This window comes from Rattus norvegicus, chromosome 7 (genome assembly GCF_021556685.1).
Source record: "Rattus norvegicus strain SHRSP/BbbUtx chromosome 7, alternate assembly SHRSP_T2T, whole genome shotgun sequence".
Lineage (NCBI taxonomy): Eukaryota > Metazoa > Chordata > Mammalia > Rodentia > Muridae > Rattus > Rattus norvegicus.
In genome coordinates, this window is record NC_141540.1 from 105270288 (window position 1) to 105291057 (window position 20770).

The following is a 20770-nucleotide window of genomic DNA, read 5'->3' on the forward strand; positions in this document are numbered from 1 at the left end:
AGAGCCTGGGGGGTGGGGTAGCATACATTAAGGGCAAGAATCCTACATCTCCGATCTTATACTTAAGGAGGCTTTGGATTAGACAATATATTGGGGGTTTTTTAACTTTTTATTAAACTGAATGATAGAACTATCCTCACCATCCAATAAGGCTTGGCCCATTTATCTGACACACACTGGCATTCATTAGCCCATATAACACCATGTATCTGACTGATCCCTCAGACATCAGTTCAGGGCAACCACACAGCAACTGCAGAAATCTCTCCCATGAACATCCAGTTTAGCTAGAACATCTCCAACCAAAAGGAGCGCATCACAGCAGTTGTCAGCTTCTTGTCTGAGGAACCTCAGACTTCACACTGCTATCTTCATCCACTGGCCTTAATGCTATCTGTGGGAATCAAAAGTGGACATTGACCTGAGGTGCTTATACTCCGAGAAGAGTTGGCTAATTACTAAGAACAATAGGTCAAGTCCTGCTGAGAGCACGGAATGCTCCTTTCAGAGCAGCTTCCCCTTCATCGGCCCAGGACCCATTTCTGGACATAGTGAGAACATAAGCAGGCTCCACCATAGCCCATGTGCAGAAAACTGGCTCAGGAAACAAGCCCCCTCCCCCTACAAGAAAGGCTAAATTTATTCTTCCACAGCTCTTTCTCTGTCCTTCTGCCTAACCACGATCACATTTCATTCAGCTGAGGCCAAAGGTTTAGAAGTTTTAGGTTACAAAAGCAAGCAGAAGGACACCAAGAAGATGTTTGCGAAAGAGGGATGGCCAGTTAGAGACGTTGCAGTCATGGCAGCTACCTCAGATCTCTGGAATCCTAACACTACTTACACAGCGCCAAGCATTGTACTCAGCCTTTGACTTGCATTTCCTCCTTTGCTTTTCATAGACATCCCATCTGGTACTGTTTTCATGTCCGCTTTGTAAATGAGGAATGTGGGGTTCAGTATGTGACAGTTCCAGGATTCGAACGCAATCTGTCAGCTCCGAGATCTGTCTGCTTCGCCACATATACTACACTCCGTCTACGTTCTCAAATTTCAGAAGATCCCACTGCTTGCTTTAAATGCTGTTTTCTTTTACATTTTTATGATTAGATCCATTTTAAAGCATGATGATGATAGAGCTAGAGAGATGCTCAGCAGTTAAGAACACTTAACTATTCTTACAGAGGATGTGTGTGTGTGCGCGCACGCGTGCGTGTGTGCATGTGTATGTGTGCAAGTGCATGTATCACTTTCTATTACCCACATCAGGCCACTCACAACTGTCTGTCATTTTACACTTCTAGGGAATCTGATGCTCTTAGGCCTTCACAAGCACATGTATACACACAGGGTTACACATGCATATGTATATGTACACATGCACGCACACACATGAAAAGGAATAAATCTTTGTACTGTTAAGATAAACTATTCTGTTCCATCAACATTTTGACCTATCCCCTCTCTCATATCCCTGGAATCACGGGAGGGTCTGAGGGAGGGTCTGAGGTAGAGAATACATTGTCCCTCTTTGAGGTCTCTGGAGGTTTCTATGAGAGAGCAAGAGCTTCGCAATGGTAACAGAGAATGTTGCAAGGTATGTCGTAAGAACAAGCCAACTCTACTTGGAACAGCTCTGAAGGTCTTGCCAAAGCTGGGGCCTTTGGAGTTGGTCCTTAAGAATTGAGGAAAGAAGAAATAAAATCTTAAAAATAAATAAAAGAATTGAGGAAAGGACAAGAAAAGGGTGCAGCAAGGGAGCAAGAGCAGTCTGGGAGACAAATGGGGTAGGAGAGAAGGACAATAAGAAGCCAAAGTCATGGCAAATCTTAACACAGTGACAGGAAAAGAGATACTTGTAACCAAGGGAGAAACAGAATCTGATATATTTCCTATCAAGACCACTTGGAACACGATGTCCAAATGGGCTCACTATGGGAGACAATAGAGGCCAGGAGGCCAGCTGAGAGACTCTGGAGGGGCTTAGTCGTAGAACACTTGGCTGGCATGTTCAAGGTCCTGTAGATATCGTTCTCAACCAAGGAAAGAAAAAATGCTAAAATTAAGATATGCAGTCATGTATTTCCCTGAGTTTATATGACTGACTGAAACTGGGGTCATAGGAAACAGGAACTGTAGGGACACTGAGCAAAGGGTTCTTAGCTGAGGACATCAGTGGATGGTGTCACCATCAGGTCCCAATTACCTTTACCCAGTTTTCATGCCTCTTCTCCAACCTTTATCCATGCAGACACACACTGCTTTAACTGTTATCTTGAGATGAACATAACTATTTCCCAAGCCCTTCTCCCTTCCCCACAGATGCACTTAGCACTTACCAGCTATAGAGCATTTCATCACACTGCAATAGCCCAGTTCCCTTCCATTGCTGTGTCCGCATCCAACAGCCAGCTGACCCTAGACCCGCTCACAATGGGGATTTTTGCAAGGGCAGTATAAAGCCAAGAGAAAGAGTCTTTAGGTAAAGGGTTTTGGGAAAGTGTGGCCTCAGGGCCAGCAGACGTTGAACAACTCTGGGGGTGCAGGGGACATACTGACAGATAGTTCCCCACAGAAGCCGTTGTAAAATGTCCTCATCCCATCGAGTTATTCTTTCCTTTCATTCATTCATTCCCCCCATGTGCATTCTTGGGAAGCACAGGGTAATAACAGAGCCAAAGCCACTTCAGAACTCTGGATTGTGCAGCTCTAGATGTGCGTCAGGTTCAATACCTGCTCCAGGACTTACACAAATTCAACCTCTTCCAGTGTCAGTTTCTCCAACAATGTCAAACAGTCTCCCTTCCTTCCTGACAACTTCCTGATTCTTGCCACTGCACCCAGCATTTCCAGGCAAGCCCATGGCGGGGAGGAGGCACATATCAAAGTTCAGAGCCCGAGTACCAGTGAACAAGGGCCATTCGTTCATATCTCCAACCTCTCACTTCCTACCTGGCCTGGGGATAGGAACTTAGCTACTTTCCAGGAATGGCATGAGCTCTCAGAAATACTGTACAGGGAGACACTTTCTGACCCCAAAGAGTTTGTCCTTATGGCTGCTAAGGCAGCCATCTCGGCTTCTTTTTTTTTGAGGATGAATTGTGACCACATAATTCCCTGGATTATAAATGCTGGGTCAGAGTCTAAACACACTTATTGTCTTTAAGCTACATCACCCAGTTTCCTTACAACCCACAAGGCATGCACACTCAGAATGTGTAAACCCACATTCTGAGACCAGCTTTGCTCAGCTTCCCATTCTCTGACATTCAGGGACTGGGCTCATTATCCCACAAGGCACTCTTGTGCAGCACTGGCTCACAGCAGAGCCAAAGCCACCTCACAATTCCGGTTGCAGCCAGGTGAGATTCAAACCGTGCTCTATAATCTCTCCCTTCCTCTTCCCAGGATAAGCAAACAGGGAACTTTCAAGGTCAGAGGTCCTTCCAACCATCTCCTCCACAGCCAGGGCTTCCAAGCAGAGACTCCATGATCCTCTAGTGGATGAGGAGCCAATCAATATTTGATGAGAACAGTGAGGCCCGGGATACAGCTGGAAGCTCATTTCACACTGGAGGAAGATATCGCAACTGCCATTTCAAAAGAACCGAAGACGAAGCCACCCAATCAAACTCAAGACCTTTTCGCTATTTAGCAAAACATTAGCCAGTCCCCTGAAGCCCCTGAAGTCCTCATGGCCAAGCTCCCCTTAAGTTAAAAGTATGAGTCCCGGTCACATTTCCAAATGGAACACATTCTCACAGAGGAGGTGTCGAAGGCTCTTTTTCCAGCCCTCTTAGTGAACTACATCAAGGAAAAAGGACCCCATCAGCCTGCATCAGCCCTGACATCTCAGAACCGCACATCCGCTTTCTCTCCCCATGGCTGTGTCTCAGTTCTTGGCTGCAAAGATTCTTGCCAGACCCCTTCCTAAAGATGAACCCCTACTTTCCCTCATTCACCCTCAGAGCACTTAACTTTCATAAACTGTCATTTTTAATGTTTCTCAGCTTAAAAAGGAGAGGAGGAAGAAGAGGAGGAGTAGGAGGAGGAGGAAGAAGAGGAGGAGGAGGAACAGGAAGAGGAAGCAGGCTCTGCCACACTGGTACTACCAGGAGCACTGCAGTCCCTGCTACAATGCCCAACTGCTAGAAGACTCCCCACAAATATAAGGCATGATTCACCAGAGGGCCGGGCAGTAACTGAGATGCTGTGGACCTCTTTACCGTTTTTTCCCACTCCAATGAGTAATATGTTGATGGAAAGAAAAATTTGAAAATACATATGAGCAAAAAGAAAAATATATAAATATTCACGATCCAACCACCCACAACATATGGATACCCTTCCAAATGCTATTACATATCTATATAATGAAAGTGTATTTTTGTAAGAATGTCTCATATCTGAATACTGATCTGCTGTGTTCTACCTCACAGCATATCTTAGCTACCCCTCCTCAATGACTGTACTACAGTTACACCACTGTTAGGGGCTATATAATAGCTCACCATATAGACACGGCAATGGAATATGTAACCAGCTGAGTCTGAGGTAAGGTAAACAAGGGCTTTCTTCAGTGTCACAGAAAGGAAAGCATCACCGCACCTATCTCCTGACAGGCTTCCCACCTTCTCCCCTTGTTTGTATTGCTTCAGCGCTGTATTTCCACACAGCTGTGCTCCCTACCGCCCATTCACCACCTGGAGCTATTAGCACCCCAAGGAGCAGACTGGAACTGGGAAAGCTGAAATTCGAGGGGACGATGGCTCAGAGTTCAGCATGGGAATCTGCTGCTGGGACAGGCGACAGCAATGGTAAGCACATTTTTTGTGCCAAGATTTTAATTGGAAAAAGATGGAAAGATCTCTGTACACACTGTCCTTTCCCCTTCTAAATCTTCTAAGCCAAGGCAAAGCTTTTCCTGTGAGGGGTGGGCTGGCATGGGAGCTGCTGATAGGGCACAGTGAAGTCCCAAGCCCACTGCTCTACCTACAGACTAAGTGGCTGTCGGAAAATTCAAGAGGCACGCTCAGAATGTGCCTCCCTTTGCCACAAACACGCCTTTCCACCCAGGGTGCGATTCAGCAGCACAAAGGACTGCTCACTGGGCCTTTCAACCCTGACAATCACAGGCCCTCCACCAGCAAGGACATAGGCTTGGGGCGGTCACCTTTAGGAAGGGATGTGATGACATGAGATCTGGGACAGCAGCAAAGTAACAGAAAAGAAAGGCGTCTGGGTGGGCCGTTCAGTTCCAAGCCTCACTCCGCTGTCATCCCAAACCCTAATCTCTGCTCTGATATATATCCATCCACCTTTGTAGCCATAAGCAAGAACTCTGAGCTGTGGAGACGGCTCAGTGGAAAAGAGCAACACGCTTGGCAACCTGAGTTCAATTCCAGGTACTGACAGAGTGCAAAGTACTGACTCCTCCCAGGTTGTCTTCTGACCTCCACGCATACTATGCCGCACTTACGTTACACACACACACACACACACACACACACACACACACACACACACACTATAAAAACAAGACATAGCTTTTCCTATAAACGAAGGAAATCCCTAACTGTAGCCAGGGCCACCTATTTATCAATGACATTTTAAAACATTTTAAATGCATTTTAAGAAATATCAATGCTGGAGTTGGGGATTTAGCTCAGTAATAGAGCGCTTACCTAGCAAGCGCAAGGCCCTGGGTTCAGTCCCCAGCTCCGAAAAAAAAAAAAAAAAAAGAAATATCAATGCTTACACATAAATAAATAAATAAATAAATAAATAAATAAGGGAGAATCATGTGGTTTGACACATGGTGACAGGACTACTGCCACCCAATCCTGCTGCTGTACAAACAACAACTGACACCCATTTCACATTCCAGCCTTCCAGCACCATCATGAGGATTCGACTTGGGCTCCACCAAGAAACTCAGGAACAAAGAGTTCATCTATCTGCAGGAAGCTTCACTGTGCTCACTTTCTCCTTTTCTTTCGGCTCGAATTTAACCAAATCCCTCAGTGTCCAGGCTCCATTTGTAACCTAACCTTCACCCTACCAATAGCCACTCTGCCATTCTGATGATTGGGACCAAACGGGAGTGTCAATATTCAAACTGTCTTCGGCCTTAGGGAAGAGAACAGCAGTTAAACACAGTAAAAACTCAATAGAAGAGGAACGATCCACACTCAGGCGGGTGGTACCAGCTCATGGGTTGGGGTCTCATACTGAATACAAAGGAGAAGCTGCAAGTTGGGCAGCAGCGATCACCTCCGCTCCCCGACTGTGGATGAAACTGGCCGTCTCAGGCTCTGGCTACTGTGAGATCCTCACCACAGTGGACCGTGTCTTCAGCCTGTGAGCCTTCCTTCTCAGCTAGATATTTTGTCAAAGGCAAAAAGTAACTAAAAATGACGGTTTCTGACATTCCCAGGTTCGTGTTCAGACTTGGAAGGCTGTCGACACAGGCTGCGAGTCAGTCTGGGCTCAGCCAGGCCTGAATGTTTTGCTCACCTGAAAAGAGAGGGACGTGCAGACACTTGCTGCCAGAGACACAGCACAGTCCCTGGCACACGGAAGAACTCAGTCAATGGTGGCCTCTCCTTCTTGTCTCATTAACTGTGGGCTTACTAATTTCACTCAGGTGTGCTGGTGTAAAGTGCTCTTTGCAGCACTATTCACAGAAATAAGAATAAGCTGCAGGAAATGGCACTGTAGCACTCTAAGCAGAGCTTTAGAACGAATGAAAACTATCTTAACTACCAGGTCTCGAGCAAGGCATTTCTTTTCCTTGAATCTGTTTGTTCATCTCTGAGTAAAGGGTTTGTCCTCGGTGACTCACACATTCTCTGTGCATATAGTCCTGACATTCCAAATACACTATAGCGCGCTGACAGCAAGGATCATATATGGTTACTAAGTACACAGGAACAGAAGATACTTTGTAATTCTTCATAGACATACTGTTTTCTCCACATGTTGATACCTCCTGAGAAAGCACACCGAGTATCTACTGTCTCTCTCCATGAACTCGACCTACATGTGTAACACCTGCTGTGGTCTGGTTTGTCCCCTAAAACAATGCCTGACACATAGTAGGAGTTCATTTGCTGATTTAAAATTTCTGAGTATTGGGGCTGGAGAGACAGCTCAGTGGTTAAGGACATCCCGCTGCTCTTGCAGAAGACCCCAGTTAAGTTCGCATCACCCACATAGAGGATTTCAACTGTCCAGAGTTTCAGTTCCCAGGGATCCACCACCACCTCCTGACCTCTACAGCACATATGCAGTACATATAAATACATGCAGGCAAAACATTTCACACACATAAAATTTTCAATTTTTAAAAAAGTTTTATGGTTATTGGGAGGTGGGAAAGTAGCTTCCTTACAAAAGTGCTTGCCTAGCATTAATGAAGCCTTGGTTTCCAACCCTAATACCACATAAACTGGGCATGGTGATGAATGCTAATCTAATCCTAGCACTCAGGAGGTAGACGGGAGTATAAGAAGTTCAAGGCCATGCCTTGCTATAATAAACTGAGATCAAGGCCAACCTGAACTATCTGACACCTTAACTCAAAACAAAAAAATGTATGACTATGAAGTGAAAAGAATAAAGGGCAAAATTGTCTAGACCACAGGATGCTATTTCTATACACGATCTCTGTCCCGATCTGTGGGGAAGGACCAGAGAAGTTAAAATCCTGTGATAACAGGGTGGGAGTAGGGATGAATCCTTTAATTTCTTGAAAGGTCTGTTGTTGTTCAAAGGATGGCAACTGAAATGGGAAGGCTGTAGGCAGGACAAACACAGACATGGCCAAGGGATACGGAAAGAGCTGGAAGGAAGCACACGGCAGTGCAGAGAGCCAGCAGCCCAGAGAAGACTCCTGGCTGGTAATCTATTAATGGAAACAGGATCACAGGGGAAGAGAGAAAAGTAGGTAATATGACACCAGTGAAGAAAAGCCAATTTACCTGAAGGTTTTAATTACAAGTTAATATCTATTAAACCATTCCCAGGTGCACACCATTTCTCCCCATTAATTGCCTTGGTCAATGGACGCTTCAGTGACTCTATGCACAAACATGCACTTGGGGCTGTCACATGGTAACTGTTCTGAGTCCCTACGTGCTTTGTGACCTACTGCCGCAGTTGCCATTGATTGGCGTCTCACAGACAGAAGCTCACTGATGAGCTGCAGCTATTTCTTTAAACATGTAGCCAGCACATTCCAGCCTGTGTCACACACTGCTGGGGGTCACCCAGAATTACGAGAAGTAGCCTTCCCTTCCAGGGATGAAAGATACACTATTCACTCCAGTGCAGTGCTTTGCAACCACAAATACTAAAGATAAAACACCCTGTAAACTTAAAAAGTGGGAACTGTTCCCCCAGCTTCAAGAAGTCGGGAGGAAGGAGAAGACCCACAAAGGCCTCATCCTACGTTTCCTTAAGACACAGTCATGCTGTTTGTCAGCTGGATCTTGATGCTTCTCTAGTGCCCCCTTACACTTGGGACGACATGCTTGCTGCCTTCGACACCTCCAGCCCCCACCTGCCTGAACCCTTTGCCAAGTCCAGCAATTATGTTGAGAAAACCAGGTCAGATCCCTTACTGTGCATGCTCTCAAAAGCCTCGGTGCTTGTTGACAGCCTTCTACTACTGTGATGGTGTGATGTTTCTTGAACACTAGGAGCTTCCTGTATGCAAAGGCCATTCCATCTTGCTAACCCAGTACTCCTGAATCAGCACTGACTCTGGTATAAACCCCGACACAAAGCATGTTCCCGGCACAAAGCTGCAGCCATAGTCAGGGGCATATGTGGTCAGCAGTGCTGACTTACTCCAGTCTGGGAGCTAATGTCACTCCAGTCCTAAAACCAAGAGCTCATTTAAGCACCACAGAGAAATGAGTTGAATAGCACTCACAAGTAACCTAAAGGATTAGTCATCAGCTCTAGACACTGGTATGTGAAATTCATAACTTTGAACAGCATATCAGGATAACTCATAGACAAGCTAAAAATATAGGCGAACTTAGCTTCTCACAGTTACTTTTTCAAGTTAGAGATACTGCATAAGGAGGGGAGGATATCAATATGGTCTATGTCACAAAGAAGCTCAACTTGTTTAGCTAGCTCCCTCTCTAAAACCCTGGTACAGGTTTCATGTTAGAGCACAGACACCAAAAGACTGCATCCCTTCCTCAGCTGCAAAGGAGAAGAACAAAACCTTTAGCCTAAGCCCTAGGCCTGCCTTGACCCATGAATTCAGAGAAAATTCTATCCATTTCTATGCTTAAGATTTTTGTGTAACAGGTCACTTGTTTTGTGTGTGCCAATATCTTAGTTTCCTTTCCTGTTGCTGTGAAAATATGTGCTGACAAAACAAACTTAGGGGTTAAAGGGTTTATTTCAGCTCACAGCTCCAGGTCACCCTCCATCAAGTAGGGAAGCCGAGACGGCAGGAACTTGAGAGGAATGGTCACCTTACATCCGCAGGCAAGAGCAGAGCATGCACTTGTGCATGCATGCCTGTGCTAAGCTTGCTTTTCCACTGTAACAAACTTCAGGACCCATGCCTAGGGAATGGTGCCACCCACAGTGGGTGGGTTTTCCCTCCTTAGATAACCATCTTCATATGTGCCCACAAGCCAACTTGACCTAAACAATCCAGACAACAACTCTTCACTGAGACTCTTTTACCAGGTGACTTTTTCAAGCTGACAAAACTAACCACCGTAGCCTACTGGGTTTCCATTGAACTCCCTAATTTTTGAAGGCAAGGAAAGTCATCTTTAATGTTTTACATTTTAAAAAAACTGAGGGCCCAAGGTGTCAAGAAACTTGTCTGCTGGTTATGAGGAGCACAATCCAAACCACCCATCCCACTAGACCTGGGATCTAGGCCATGTAGCTCACAGATGCTCATGTCTACACTGCCAGAGAACAACAGAGTTTATGATCAAAACTCCCTGAGGCATGAACAAGAGTCCTGTTTTGTTCTTTCTCTCTCTCTTTTTTAAAATAATTACTAATAAGCAATGTGCAACTCTTGGTTTGGTATCTGGTATTATTTTTGGGGACAAATTTGGGATGTGGGGGGGTCCATGAAATCATCTTTATCTAGCCCTTCGTCACACGAATGTCTTTCACTGAAAAAAAAAAAAGTTAGGAGATGTGTCTGTTGCTTGATAAAACACACAAGGGGAAATGCCCATTTGATGGACTTTCCCAGTCTCCACGGAGGTAGGAAATAATGCTGTCCCTGAGGTAACTCTGAGCGAGCTACAGCGCACCTGTCTATACCATTTCCTGCTGCTGTGCTTTTGCCCAGCTCTCCTGCTCTCCCAGGAGCACCTTCCCTAGGGCTCTCCCACCACCCCACAGAACTCTTACATCAAAGCTCCAGTCAGAACTCTACACACCTTGGATAACCACGGCTCTTTTTTACACTCGACAGTAACCCACGGACCTATCTATGCCTCCCCATCCTTCTGGTAGCGACTATATGAGCTTCACAGAGCACCAAGACATGCACTGAGAAAAGTGCTGCAAAAACACGAGGCAGTGTTTTACTAATTGATTTAACCTGGTTTCTTAAGACGTGCACAGTGGTTTTCACAGAAAAATCAACCGGACTAAGATTAATAGCCTGGTTTACTGTGCTCTTTCCTCCTCCCAAGCCACAAGTCAAAATAAACTCGCCCTCAGTGCACAACTTTGCAGAATATGGTCTTGAACATTGACGCCTCCATCCACTGTGGTTATTAAAAGGATGGCTGTATCCACCAGGATGTGAACAGATTATTCTGTGGTAACAACGGAAACCTTAATCTCGGACTCAAGATGACCGCAGTGGTCTCTCGGGGGCAGGGAATAAAGACAAGTGCCCTTTACCTGCCAATCAGTCAGCTCCTCAGACATCAGACTGAAGGTACATTGGCCCTCCTTTCTTCTCCAGCCTCCCACAGAGAACTAGGACTAGTGGGAACATCTATAAAAACTCAGCAGATGGCCTGGCCTAGAGACGTCAGCCATTACCATTGTCACTGTCATGATCCCCATTCCATAGAGAATAATCCCCAGACCATAATCATGGTATAGTCATCACACAGCACTGTTGCAGACTCTGTCTGCAACTGGAATGAGCTGAAGAGCCTAAAAACTAATGACTTTGGCTGGTGAGATGGCTCACTCAGTAAAGTGCTTGGCCTACAAGCGGGAGGACCAGAGTTCGATCCTCAGCACCAACATTAAAGAGCTAGCTGGTGTGGTGTATGTGCTTGTAATCTCAGCAACAAAGAGACAGAGACAGGTAGATCCCTATGGCTCAACCTGCCAGCCTGGCTTAATTGGCAAGTTCTGAGTCAGGTAAGAGACTCTGCCTTAAAAACCAAGGAGCACAGTATCTAAAGAAGGATAACGCCCAAGGATGATCTCCACAGGTATACACACCACACACACATACACACACACACACACACACACACACACACACAGAGAGAGAGAGAGAGAGAGAGAGAGAGAGAGAGAGAGAGAGAGAGGGAGAGAGAGAGAGAGAGGAGAGAGAGAGAGAGAGAGAGAGAGAGAGAGAGAGAGAGAGAGAGAATGCTTATTCCCAAAGTCTATAAATTAAGCCTGCTAATATGTTGTCTCCATCTTTGAATTTAAAAAGCTCTGTGGTTGATTCTAGCCTGCAGACAAGTCTGGAAACCAAGGTTACAGAAGCAGCAAGACTTCTCTTCACATACATACACACACATACAAATTGACGTCTCAGGCGGGTAGGTGGGTAGGTGGGGGACATCAACCCCCGGTCTCTAGGAGCTGTGGTTACAACAAAGTAAAGACAGGTTCTGCTGTCCTGGGTCAATATGAATCCCACACCTAATGACAGCCATTACAGTCAGTCTCTAGCTAGGGTCAACAAGTTTCAACAACCTTTTTGAAAGATAAAATGTCTACCTGACATTTAACCCTAAGCCCACCCACAGGCATTTCTCACACCCTGTGTTACTTGACACCTTTTCTAGGTCCCGCTGAACCATTCCACCGTGTTCAAGGTCATCGGAATTCCAAAATTACAAGGATGAGAACGGAGGGAAGGGAACCCAGGGAGAGGAGGCCCACCAATGGCTGTTTATTAGGAACAGGGGTTGCTGAGCTTTGAACTCCTCTTTGTCCATGACCCAGAACAGTAAGCAAAGAACGTAAGGGAAACACAGGTAGGTAAAGCACCATTCAGTAAAAATCTTGAAGAGGGAAAACGGACACAAGAACTCAAAAAAAAAAAAAATAGGAGACAGCACCTAAGTTACTGTTGGAATCTTTGTCAACTTAGCACCAACTCCAACATGCCTGACAAGAAGGAATCTCAACTAAGAAATTGCCTCATTCAGACGGGCCTATGCCAGAGGTTCTCAACCTATGCATCGTGACCCTTCTGGGGGGGTCTAATGAGCTTTTCACAGGGGTCACATATTTATCAGATATTCACCTTACAATTCATATCAGCAGCAAAATCACAGTTATGAAGTAGCAACAAAAACAGTTTTATGGTTGGGGGGTCCATCACAACCTGAGGAACTGGATTGAAGGGTTGCAGCATTAGGAAGGTTGAGAACCACTGGCCTATGGGTATGTCTATGAAGTATTCCCTTAATGGTTAGTGTAGGAAGGCCCAGGCCACAAAGAGCTATACCATCCATGGGCAGGAGGACCTGGGCTGCATTAAGAAAGGTACCTGAGCAAGCCAGTAAGCAGGATTCTTCCATGGTCGCTTCTTCAGCTCCTACCTGTCCCTGCCTTGGCTTTCCTTGCTTAGAGATGGCAACCAGTAAGCCAGCCAAACAAACCCTTTCCTCCCCCAGCTTGCTTTCTGCTCATCACAAGAGAAAGAAAACTGGGACATTTACAAAACCTCATTCCTCAGGTAGTCACCACCAACCATTTGGGTCTCCACTTTTCTTTCATTTCTCTTGAGATAAGTGTGTTTCCTGGGGTACAGAGAGGTAAGTAAGGGGCCTCTGAACAAGCAGGTGCCCTTTCACCTGTCCACTATGTTCAGGGCAGGCACGCTCCACACAGAGCACACAGCACAGAGCACACAGCACGCTTGTATCCTGCACCAGCACAAAGTGATTTCAACAAGTCAGCTTCCTGCGCTGTGGGATGTTGTCTCTGCAGTATCTGGAGAAAAGCAGAAAACCCTGCTGTTTGCCTTTGCTTTGGCAGTTTAATTCAGGACTCCCACTAGCTTTATGTAAACTCTTTGCCAACATGAAAAGGCAGTCTGCATTGTTGGAGGCACAGTTTACTTGGGCCCGGGGGAAGGAGGCATTGTATAGATTACATAATGGTTACTCTATTGCTTAAGAAAACAAATGGCAGCCTCCGGCAGAGAAGTTTAAAAAAAAAAAAGAGAAAAACCCATTTGGGTAAAAGCATCTGAGGCTATATCTTCTGAATCACTGTGAGTTCAAATGGCTCTGCTTTTCTTGGGGGCTCACCCAATTATCTGTTACTTCCCGGAACCTGGGAAATGAGGTTTCCTTCCATCCACAGTTGCCTAACCAAAAAAAAAAAAAAAAAGGCAGGATTCTCCTAATAAAAGCTGGAGATGCAAAGCCTTAACTGCACCCAAGGCCCTGCTTATTGTGAAGAGTCATTAGAAACCCCTTTTTAGGGCCTCTATTAAGATTCTATTTTCTCTGCAAACTATCCCAAAAGGGAAATAGAGTGGAATCCACAGTCCAGACACATCCTGCTGGCTTCCTAGTGCCTGAAGGCCAGCTGTACCCTAAGATTCCCTACGCTGGTTTCCTCATCTGTGAGGTGGAAATAACTGACCAATGGAAAGAGGTGTGCTTCGAGTCACTGTGAAAGTGCAAAACACTGAGCTTTCAAAACAAACAAAACAAAGCACCAATGTGCACTTGTTAGCAGAATCTGCCCTGAGAAACAGGGGACCTCCCTGGCACAGTTTCTGTTTCCATTCTTGCACGGAAACCGCTTGGAGACTGTCACTGCCTCTTGGTCACATCTCTTCCACACAGTCTTGTCTTCAATTCCAAAGGTGGGTGCTGAACCATCTAAGACAATGCTGTCCCCTCTGATTAGTCTGAGAAGCGGACACAAGTCCTGAGAGGACCCAGCCTGAGAGAAGAGTGGAAATCCTGCTCAAGAACTCTGCAGAGCAATGGTACCTCTTTCAACCCGAGCTGCTGTAAAGGACAGGAGGCTGAGAATGAAGCTAGGAGTCAGATGTGCAGAGCCCTAAGCATCGCCAAGGAAGCAAGCCTGATCAAAACGTGCCTGGAGCCCATGCCATTTCCCGCTCCTGTCAATCACTTCACTGTGATTACCCTGTTTGAACTGGGACTTCAGTCAGTTGCAGCTCAGCACACCACACCTGATGATCCATCCTGACTGACTCACTAAAAGGATGGGCAGACATGTAAGCGTACTTCTGTTGATTTAACTGAAATTCAGGTTCTCTCAGAGGAGGACACCAACAGGTCTTGGTCACCCTGGAACTTGGGCTTAACAGCTTTTCTGTACAGAGGCCTTCAAACAAGTAATTTTTTTTCCAGTAAATGAATGGGAGAAAGAATCAAACCACCTGGAGTTTCAGAAGCATTTAAGGCCTCAGGCCCTGGCCTGGGATCTTTTAAAAGAAGTCCCAGGTGTAGAGAACCATAGAGACCCGGGACCAAGCTGTAAGTCCAGCCAAGGCCCCAGCTCCCTATTCTGCACAGTGGGGTAACTATTCTGGTCTCCCTGGGGTTGAAGGAGCCATGTCATGGAACAGGAGAGGCCAGACCCACAGAGTGTATTACCCTCCCTTTCTGCAGCTGACCTTGTTCCTGACCATGTCTCTGCTCTGAGACTCAGAAACCAGGGTCATCATATGTGTACAATGGTGGGCTTCACAGCTCCAGGAAACTGGGAAGAGGGAAAGTGTGCTTCAAGCTCCCCATTCCACCATACACACCCATTCCTGTTAGGAGCAGCAACCCACAAGATTATGTGCATACATTAAACAAGATCTCCCAGCTTTCCAGATGTACTGTCTGACCAGGAGTCCTGGGCTGGTTAGTGTGGCTGTCACCATCACAGCCCCACATTGCTAGAGGGTTGACTAACAACCAGAAAGGATGTGGAACTCAGGTAAACTGAAACTCCAGGGAAATGAGGGTTTCCCTCATTCACTCCCTCCCACCCCCCGCCAAAGCACCAAGGAAATCTTTCCTGAGTATTTGACCAAGTAGCTAAATGAGTGGACAATACAGAAGGCAAGGAGATCAAGATTCTAGGATTAGATCCTGAAGAAACCCTGACAGATATGGTGCAGCCTGCCAGGCAGACAGCAGCCAAGCCAAAGACCTAGAAATCAAAGGGAGTTTGTAAGCCTGGCAGAAGACAGAAGAACCCTGACCCCCAGGGTACCCACACCTCTAGACATAGCCTCTTTCTCTGACAAAAACAAATTATCAGGATGAAATAAGACCTGGGTACAGTGGTGTACACCTGGAATCCCAGCACTCAAGGGGATAAGGCAGGAGGACTTCAGAGAGTGCAAAGGCCACACAGCCAATCTCAAAATAAACAAGCATATAAACACCTAAATTTCCAAAGGCCATGTAACTTGGGAAAAAGACTGAAAGGCATAAAGGCATATCAAGATATTAATTACAATTAGTCCTAGATAGAAAGCTAAAAAGACTTTCAGTGCACGCATCTGTGCATACGTGTGCATGTGTGTGCGTGCACACGTGTGCGTGCACACGTGTGCGTGCACGTGCGCACATACATGTGGAGGTCAGAGAACAACTTGCAGAACTTGGTTTTCTCCTTCTACATGTGTGTCCCAGGGACTGAACTCAGGTCAATCAGGCTTGGCACCAAGTTCCTTTAACCACTAAGCCACCCAACTGACCAGCAAAAAAAAACATGATTTTTCTAATAAAAATTAAAGTGAGGTGAGAACAAAGTGTCTCTCCAGCACTCAGGACACAGAGTAGGGACCCAACTGTCACTCCTGCCCTGTCAATGCCCTATATACACCCAGAAACAGCTATCGCATGTCTGTCTTCCTCACGTCTCCTGGTAAATATTTCAGTTAATTTAATGGCTAGATTTCAAAGCAGTCTCCCTCTTCTTTACAAAGCTCCATCTGTTAAGCCCACAGCACGGACCGAACAACCAGCCCTCACTCCAGCTCTCCTCTGCTCATTCCTCTGTCCATTCACTCATCCAGTAAACACTAATTAAAACCTGTCTCCTTGGACTTCCTTTGCTCCTGCCTACCCATCATTCAAAAAACAGTCCACAGACTGCCTCGGGGAATGAGCCCCTGGACTTATTCTCTGTCCCCGTGCCCCAGGAGACATTCAGAGACCAGCCTACCTTCTCCAGTGGCCGAGTGTTTGTCCTAGAATGGCGAATCAGATTACAGAGTACACTTAGCAACAGGGACTGTTTGGGGCACGTGCATGTTAGCCAGAGGGACAGTAAACTCAATTCTGTGACTTCCAGCTGGATTATAAGGAAGGTGACCTTTCTAAACCTGTTTGAACCGCTAAGCACTAAGTGATCTGGAAAGGAAATGAGTTTCGTCCAGAGATGAAAAACTATGTCCAGACTTGGCAAGACTTTAGGCTGCAGATTTTTTATGCCTCAAATTCTGTCTTTAAACTTTTCAAGTAGAGAGACAATCAAGCCTCCTTTCCCCAGAAGCCAGCTCAAGCTGGAGTTGTCTGGAGATGGAAAGAATCTCAAGAAGGGAGGTCTGAGTTCCCGTGAGCACAGGAAGCAGGTGGACCCCCAGCACCTTTCTTGGCTCACAGTCTAACAAGGAGGTGGCCACCCTTTCTTTCCTACAGCTGGGCAAAGCCAGTAAGAATACAGTCAAGTTATTCTCCACAGGGCAACTGGAGCCTGGAGGGGGCGTCAGGGAAGGATCTCCCAGGGCAACGCTACTTAAGCCCACTCCCTGTCTCCACTGAGGCAATGAGGACAGCATGACTGTCTGAGGGAGTCAGATATCACTGCTGATTCACACCCATCTTCCAGTAAACTAATACCCTGCCTCCCAGCCTGCCGCGTAGGCAATGATCCACCAAGAGCTTAATGGAACCAAGAACTGGAAACCACATAGCCAAGTGAACCACCACTGGGAACCTGCAGGCAGGGGATGTGACACTCTTAGCTGCATCTCCACCGTCAGCTGACGTTGCCACCCCCATCTCCCGACTCTATAAGCCGGCCGCCATCCCTGTCTCCTCACCTATTTGGGTTACTGTTCACCAGATCACAGACAGCGTCATAAAGATGTATAACCCACTTGGGGAACTTCTTTCCAAACCGTAACCAGGGAGCACCAAGAAGAGAAACCTCTGGTTCTATAAAACAGCTCATGAGTTCGACATGTGGCCAACCGCAGCAACAGCGACAGCAATGAAAGCCCCTCTGGGAACATTTATTTTGCTAAGAAAGGTCATGAATGTTCTTTGTCAGTGAGCAGAAGTCAGTGTCTTTGGGGCCTTTGATGATACATCCTGGACAGGCGGTGGGTGGATCAAATAAGTCTAAAAAAGGATGACACAGTGGGACAAATTCTCACCCCTCTTGCTTGCTAAATACATTGGGGATTCATTTGTTCCAGAAACAAGAGTTTTGGCTTTCCAGAGCAAATAGACTACAAGTTGAGACAATTAATGACAAAATACCTCCGAGTAACCCAGGGGGTGGAGGGCGCCAGGGATTAGCGGCAGGTGGCATGGAAACGAGATACCTTCTGAACCCCTTGGATGGCTAAGCAGTGCCTGTTCATAAAACCCCACTAAATAATGCCACCAAACTTCATCTACTGCATGCCAGGACTTGACACAAGTCAGTCTATCTCTCTCTTTCTCTTTCTCTTTCTCTCTCTCTCTCTCTCTCTCTCTCTCTCTCTCTTACACTCACACACACACACACACACACACACACACACACACACACACACACACACACACAGTCATTTTGAAAATGGGATTCACAGATACTTATCACCTACTTACAGATCCCTTGGAAATCCAGGCAGAGTCAGACACTGAGGAGAACTACAGTGGCATATGTACTGGCTAGACTGATGGCACAGAAAAGTGCCTAGCACTTAGTGCTGGATTCCCACTGGAGACTTGCTGACTCCCTCTAAAATTGGGAAGGGCTCTCGTGTGCAAGGCTCCCTAAGCAGTTCTGTCTTGTCCTCTGTGGAGCCCAGCCTGTTCTTTCACTTTCAATCTGCCTACCTCTCCAAGGGTTTGGATTATCAGCATGTACCTCCATGCTTAGTCCCAAGTACACTTTTAGGTACAATTGATTCTTCATCAAACAGCAATATGTGACCAGACATGGTGGTATCATGACTTGTCTGATGCAGGAGGATCACTGGTTCTGGATTGTTCTCGGATACACAACAAGTTATAAATTAGCCTGAGGTATAAAACTGTCTATAAATAACAGTAATTTAAAAAACTTCAAATGCATATAAAAGGACATGGCGTCAGGTGTCACCTACCTACAGCAGATTTCCAGTTGTACTCTAAGCAGAGCCAAGAAAGTATCCATGTTGTGTATGGCGACAGCTATGGAAATATATTCGTGCTCCTCTCTTTTCCATAGATATGAATGCCTACTTTTCTGAATATTGCTTTTCTTACAACTCAAAATTAAATCCTGACTACCTTATAAGTTGTTGGTTAGCAAAGCCCCAAAGAATATAGACTCTTGCATGCTTACTGGAACTAGATCTAAGACCTTATTCCCGAAGACACCACACACACACACACACACACACACACACACACACACACACACACACACCCCACCCCTTGGTTGCAAGACAGAGAAATCAAGCTGGAACTAAGAGCAAGCTCCCTTCCTACTCTCTAGCTTTATGATGATGGAGGGTGCTGTACAGGCCACTGGAAAAGAAAGGGAACCATTGGCCCTGTTCTGCTGTGAACCCTACCAATTACATTAACCTGTCAGGCAAGATATGCAATGGTGGCACAAGTGTCATGGGGCACCCAACTGTTCCATGACTAGATTTGAGACCCACTGCACAAGATGGAGCTCATAGCTGATACTGCCAATCCCATCAAAAACCCATGGCTAGGGAGGCCGTAAACCCTGGGAGGATGAGGACTTCAACCTAGTGTTTAGCTAAATGCATATGGTGTCACACTGTGAGGACTATGCCATACCTCTGCCCACATTCACAAAAGGCTGTTTTCCTGTTATGTTTTTAAGTGCAGGGGAAGAAAGAAGGGCAGAGCTCTGCTCCCGTCCCATTGTCTCTTCTTGCCCCTATGAATCACCCGTGACATTACTACTTCCTGGAAATTCCACTCCTAGGTGCACAACTCAGAATCAGAACTTAAAATAGCATGGACATGTGAGCCAATGACATGCTGAAGCCAGCTCACGCTGTTTCAAGAGACCCAACCATGGCCACAGCTTCTCAACTCCAAGTGTAGAGACATTACATTGCTAGCCTGGAACTGGTCACCGTGGGAATATTTACACTATAGAAAGCAGCAAATACAGGACTAGTCAGTGGCTTTCTGGCTATTCCTTCAGAGGATCCGGGTTTGACTTGCCAGCACCCACATGGTTGGCTAACAACTGTCTGTAAATTCCAGAGGATTTGACACACTCTCTGGCCTCTGTGGGTGTTACATGGTATGCAGACAGACATACAGGCAAAACATCCATACACATAAAAAGTAAAATTTAAAAGTAAAGACAAATCTTTAAAAAAGAAATCATCAAATGCTACAAATCAGTCTTTTCCCCTTTTCTTAGGGAGACTGCTGTAAACATTGGTGAACACATCAATATATACTATGGTGCAAACCGAGGCTCTCTCTGCCACCCTTCCCTGCATGTTTTACCCATGATGCTCACCTGCTCCCAAATTCTTAGATCTCAAAGATTACAGGAAATCTCAAAAGACATTTAATTCTTATGTTTCCTAGAGTGGTTTTTCCTTAAGTCCCACTATGTGGTGAAAAGTACTGCCCTCTATGTCTCTTCACTATTCTTCCATATCTAGATCCCTTTCCCACTTGGTGATTATTCTTAATTCTTGCTGGGGCCAAATCCCAGCTCCATCCTTACCGGTGCAAGTGTACAACCATGAATAACAGGATTTCACTACACTCCTTGTCATCTATAAAATAGAGGTGACAACTGGACACAATGGAAAGGCCAATGGGCTGTGGGAAGCCCAGCTCCAATAGACACATCTACGTCATTGGCTCAGGTGACACTGCAGAGGAGAGGCAAGGAGGTGTCATGCTTGAAAGTCAGAGTACCAGAAAGTCTGCTGTGTGACTCTTAGAAAGGACTGCTGAATAAGACCCGAACAACAACAATACCAAAAGACATGTTAACATGGAAGGGGGAAAACCTCGTGACGACCCAACCCCTAGACAGAGAACTACAGGGCTCTAATGTCTGCTGAGAGGGAGAATTAGCCCTCCCAGGTTTGAGCCCCTGACTTGTTATCCAATACAAGTGGTCAGCCCTGACCATATACATAGGATGAATAAAAACAGACCCAGCGGGTTCTATGTATTTGTCTATATGTTTGTAACAATAATAAACAAAAAGAGGCTATTAAGTTGGGACTGGAGAGGGTATTAGAAGGGATGAAAGGAGGAAATGATGTCATTATATTTTAATTAGAAATGTAAAATAAACAAATAAAAAT

General features: G+C 45.9%; 1 protein-coding gene across 4 annotated transcripts in view; it reads right to left on the minus strand.

Annotated features, from left to right (window-relative positions):
* Positions 1–20770, minus strand: part of Cyrib (CYFIP related Rac1 interactor B) — a 124970-nt gene that overhangs the window by 63132 nt on the left and 41068 nt on the right.